The sequence below is a fragment of the Narcine bancroftii genome, chromosome 2, assembly GCF_036971445.1.
Source record: "Narcine bancroftii isolate sNarBan1 chromosome 2, sNarBan1.hap1, whole genome shotgun sequence".
Lineage (NCBI taxonomy): Eukaryota > Metazoa > Chordata > Chondrichthyes > Torpediniformes > Narcinidae > Narcine > Narcine bancroftii.
The window spans coordinates 196,723,376-196,729,375 of record NC_091470.1 but is presented as its reverse complement, the minus strand read 5'-3'; positions in this window follow the sequence as shown (position 1 = coordinate 196,729,375).

Genomic DNA, 6,000 nt, shown 5'->3' with positions numbered 1-6,000 from the left:
GGTGTCGTGTTGCCCCAGAAAGTGTCCACCAGCATCTGCAACGAAACATCCTGGTCTCAATCCCTGAACCCTCTCGACCATTGGTCCGAGGAGTGTGTGAGGGTAGAGAACTTCTACCATTGCTCCTCCCTCCTTCCCTCCCCTCTCCTTCCTTCCCTCTCTCCCTCCCTCCTTCCCTCCCTCCCCCCCCTCACTCCTTCCCAGCTAGTACCCTCACATCTCACACCATTGCATTGGTTTTGCTGGTGTCAGGAAGTGATCAGCCCCAATTACTCAGATATTCCCCTCAGCAGGTCTTGGGCTCTGTCAATGTCCTCATACACTCTCCAGAATGTGGGCATCACAGATTAGGCACAGGTTCAACTCCTGCACTGTCCCATCCCTCAGTCCCTGGTAGAAGGTTAGGTACAGAGACATGTCCCATATAACCATATAACCATTTACACCGAGGTAACAGGCCATGTCGGCCCTTCAAGTCCGCTCCGGTTCACTTGAACAACTCCACAAGCTCCCCACTCCTGCTCTCCGTCCATAACCCTCCAACCCCCTCACATCCCTGACAGAATGACAGAAGGGACCCTACCACAACTATCTCCTCTGAAAGATCATTCCATTCTGCCACCACTCTGAGTGAAAAAGCATCTTCTTATATTTCTCCTAAAGTTTTTCCCCCTTACCCTTAACTCATGCCCTCTTTTTCCAACCTCCCCTGCCCTCAGGGGAAAGAGTTTGTTTATGTCTAGACTATCTATTCTTTTCATAATTTTAAATACCTTTATCAAATCCCCTCTCAGTCGTCTACGTTCCAATGAATAAAGTCCTAGTCTCTTTAATCTTTCTCTGTAATCCAGATGCTGTAAGCCAGGCAAAATCCTTGTAAATCTTCTATGCACCCTCTCCACCTTATCTATATTCTTTCTATAATTTGGAGACCAAAACTGAGCACAGTACTCCGAACCTGGCCTCACCAATGCCTTAAACAGCCGCAGCATCACTTCCCACCTCCTATAATCTATACTATTATTTATGAAGGCCAGCATAACCATAAGCTTTCTTAACCACCCTGTCTACATGGAAATCCACCTTCAATGAACTCTGTACCATAGCCCCCAGGTCCCTCTGTTCCTCTGCATACTTCAATGCCCTCCCCTTAACTGCATATATCCTATTCTGGTTATTTTTACTGAAATGCAGCACCTCGCACTTCTCTACATTGAATTCCATCTGCCATCTTTCAGCTCACTCTTTCAAACAAACCAAATCCTTCTATAATCTAGGAAAACCCTCCTCACTATCCACCACTCCCCCTATTTTCATATAATCTGCATATTTGCTTACCCAGTTAACTCTAAATCATTAATATAAATGATAAACAACAAGGGACCCAGCACCGATCCCTGAGGCACTCCGCTTGTCACAGGCTTCCAACCTGACAGACAGTTGTCCACCATGATTCTCTGCTGTCTATCTTCCAGCCACCTCTGAACCCATCTCACTATCTCTCTACTCATCCCTAGTGACTGAACCTTCCTTAACCTTCCATGCAGAACCTTATCAAAAACTTTACTAAAATCCAAATAGATCACATCAACCGCCCTACCCTCATTCACTTTTTTTGTCACCTCCTCAAAAAACTCAACAAGGTTTGTCAAACATGACTTTCCCTTTACAAACCCATGCTGGGTGCCCCTAATCAATCCCTGCCTGTCCAGATATGCGTATATATAATCTCGAAAAATACCCTCCATAACCTTCCCCACCACCGAAGTCAAACTTACTGGCCAATAATTACTTGGCCTACACCTTATGCCTTTCTAAAACAACAGAACAACATTCGCAACCCTCCAATCCCGCGGTACCACCCCTTCCTCCAGTGATCGTTGCAAAATCACTGTCAGTGCCCCCATTATTTGCTCCCTCTTCTCTCTTATAGTCCTGGGAAAATCCCATCAGGACCAGGAAACTTATCCACCTTAATTGACCCTAGAAGCTCCAAAACCCTCACCTTACTAATCCCTATCCTCTTCTTAACTAAGCCCTTTCCCTCACTTATCTCATTTAGCCCAATGTCCCTTTCCCTCGTGAATACAGACGAGAAAAAATTGTTCAATATCTCTCCCATCTCATATGGATCCTTTCATAGTTCACCAGTCCCATCATCCTTAACCCTCCTTTTATCTGTAAAAATCCTTAGGATTCACCTTCGCCTTATTAGCTATGGACACCTCATACCTTCCCTTTGCCTTTCTAATTTCCCTCTTAAGGTTCTTGCTGCAATCTAAGTAACAATCATACATCTCCGCAATCCTTTGCTTTTTTAAATATTTATCATAGGCCTCCCTTTTGTCCAAAACCACCTTCTTAATTTTACCAGAAAACCACGGCTCCTTTGAACCTTTTGGCCTGACTGGAACATAAAGATCCTGTACTCTCAAAATCTCATCCCTAAATGCCCTCCAAATTTCCTCTACATCCTTTCAGGCAAAAAGATCAGCCCACTCAACTCTCTGCAAATACATTCTCTTTTCTCCAAATCTGGCCTTAACCTCGGACCCGACCCATCCCTTTCCATTATTAAGCTAAAGTTAATGGACCCACGATCACTGAATCTGAAGTTCTCCCCAACGCTCACCTCCGTCACCTGTGCCATTTCATTCCCAAACAACAGATCTAACACTGCTCCCCCTCCAATGGGCGTCTCAACATATTGCTGCAAGAAGCAATTCTGAACACATTGCATAAATACTAAGCCATCCTGCCCTCTTTACTGACTGCATTTCCCAATCTATGTTTGGAAAATTGAAATCCCCAACCAACATCACCCTATTTCTACTGCACATCTCACCTATTTCATTGCACATTTGCTCTTTTAGTTCCCTTTCCCCATTTGGAGGCCTATAATATACCCCCGTTCCACTGCGCCATCGCACACTTCTGGTACATGTTAAATACAGAGTAAACTTCCTCTATAGGTTAACACCTGATCCCATGCCCCTACTCTCTCCTCACATCCCTGAACCAGACCCCACACTGATCCCATGGCCCTGCTCTCTCCCCAGTTCCCTGTACCAGTCTTCACACTGATCCCTTCGCCCCACGCTCTCCCCAGTTCCCTGTACCAGACCCCACACTGATCCCACGGCACTGCTCTCTCCCCACATCCCCGTATCAATCCCCGCACTGATCCCACTGCCCCAATCTCTTCCCACATCACTGTCTCCATCCCAACACTGATCCCAAGGCCCCGCTCTCTCCTCACATCCCCGTGTCAGTCCCCACATTGATCCCACTGCCCCGCTCTCTCCCCACATTCCTGTATCAGTTCCCACACTGATCCCACTGCCCCACTCTCTCCCCACCTCCCTGTATCAGTCCCCACACTGGTCCCACTACCCCGATCTTTCCCCACAGCCCCCACACTGATCAGCACTCTCCCCAGATCCCTCCTCAAATGCCAGATCTTCATCAAGCCACCCCCCTCCCTCCACACTCCCACCCCCCACATCAGCTTCCCCCTCATCCAGTTTGGGAACTTCCTGAATCCACTCTGCCTCTCTCTGACTAAACAATGGCGATACTGTAACCCTGGCCGGAACATTCTGGAACACAGGAGGGCCAACTCACAAAAACAAAATGAGATGCAAATCCCCCAGCATGGGTTGGAGAAGTTGTGAAGCCAGTCGTATCAATAATAAACGCTGCATGGGATTCACCAACAACGTGATGCTGTGTGGCCAAAGTGCGGCTTGCGAGCTACATGTGGCTCTTTGACGTGTAATGTGCGGCTCGGAGAGATAGATTGGCTGAGACAGGAATTGTACGTGCCAGCGCTCACAGTGGTAGTGTTAGTGGGCGTGGGTGGCCATTGAAAATATTTGGTATGTACTAGTCGATACTGTGTAAAATCATCCCCCCCGGCAATATTTGGCCCCGGCTGCCCACCCACCAGACCACCCAACACCCCAACCATCGTCTCTTGCCTCAGCCCCAGGCCGCCTGCCCACCACAGCACCCAACACCCCGACCGCCCGCCCACTGGAGCACCCAGCACCCCAACCGCTGTCTCTTGCCTCGGCCCCAGGCAGCCCGCCCACCGGAGCACCCGCCGCCCTGACCGGCGTCTCTCGCCTCGGCCCCAGGCCGCCCACTCACCCGAGTCCCTGAAACTCTGAGCCTGGACGTCTCGCCCAGTCCCGGCCGCCTGCCCTCCCATCCAAGCTCTTGACGCCCCGAGCGATGCAGGTACTTACCGCAGTCAAAAGCAGAATGCGTGTAATAGTCAACCCCCTTACCTGAAAATTTGGTCCTCAAAATTCAACTCCTATATACAGTAGGTGTACTTTTGGTCATTGAAACTAATGCAGATTAGCAGTTTAAAAAGTTTTTTCCCTCTTTTAAATAATTTTCTCTGTTCTGTAGGTTAACATTGATTAATATTTAATTTTTTTATTAACCTAACTTTTTTTATCCAAAATTGATAAACCTTCAGATGCACTGTACATTTTTAACTGTTGAACTAAAGCAAGTTAGAATTGATATGACTAAATTGACAAATAATGTTTCACTAAGGATTGGAAGAAAAAATTTCAGGAAGAAGTTCAACGAATCGCAGAATGGTCACATGTTAATTCACGTACTCCTTTGGTTTCTATGAATGAAAAATTGTTTGAGCAAGTTCATATTTTGGAAAACTACAGTAGAAGGATCAATCTTAAAATTGGCAGGAATATCAGAAGGTCAAGATGTCATTCAATTTTTTTCAAGACTTGGACAGAATAATTTTGAAGATCTTGATTGAGAGATTCCATGAGGCTGTTAGACTGTAACCGGGTCCAAAACAGAGACCTCTTTCCTTTTTGATCAGATGGAGATGCCTATGAAAAGAGCCAGAAATTGTGGACCTTTGAATTATAAAGGGGATAAGATGTTTTTCTATCCAGATTTGAGTCAATCTGTTGAAAACATTCCTGCCAGATCAACAGAAATGTCTTTTTCCCTAATTACATTCTAGGCCAAAGAATATATTAAAGATTTGTCCAAGGTTCGAACATCTGAGCAAAGAAGGCCTTGCTGAAATGAATTTCTGATGCACAAGGGGGTGTGTTCTCCCTTTCTCTCTCCTTTTTTCGAAGAAGAGACTTTGCGTGGGGAGGTGTTCTTGTTTTAATTGAAAGTTTCCCTCCACCCCCAGGGACTGGGGGCCGTGTTGTGGGTTTCTGACGACTACATGTGTTTTTGTGGCTTGACCACGGCACGTAAAATGGCAGGTGGTAATGCTAATATCTCTGGGATTTTGGGGGGGGGCGGGGTTCATTTTTCCTTTGTATAATAATTTTTAATAATGTTTTCACTTTGAATAAATTTAATGTTTTTGGATTATATGTGTGAAAATCATAAGGTAGTGATCATGGGAAATTGGGAGATTTTAACTTCCCACACATTGATTGGGATACCCATACAGTTAGAGGGCTGGATGGGCTGGAGTTCGTTAAATGTGTTCAGGATTGTTTTCTAAATCAGTTAGTAGAAGAACCGACTCGGGATGGTGTAATACTGGATCTCCTGTTAGGGAACGAGCTAGGTCAGGTAGCGGACATTAATGTTGGAGAACCAATTGGGTCTAGTGATCATAATTCTGTTAGTTTTAGGGTAGTTTTAGGGAAGAGCAAGGAGAGGCCTAAAGTTGAGGTTCTGGATTGGAAAAGAGCAAATTTCGAAGGAATAAGAAGGGATTTGGAGAGTATTGAGTGGGACAGGATATTTTCAGGTAAGGATGTTAATGAAAAATGGAGGATATTCAAAAAAGAAATTTTGAGGGTACAGAATAGTTATGTCCCAGTGTGGATCAAAGGAAAGGCTGGAAGTCATAGGGAGGCTTGGTTTTCGAGGAATATTGGAAATTTGGTTAGGAGTAAAAGGGAGGTGTACAAGAGGTATAAAGAGCAGTTGAATGAGGACTAGAAGGAGTGTAGAAGGAATCTTAAGAAAGAAATTAGGAAG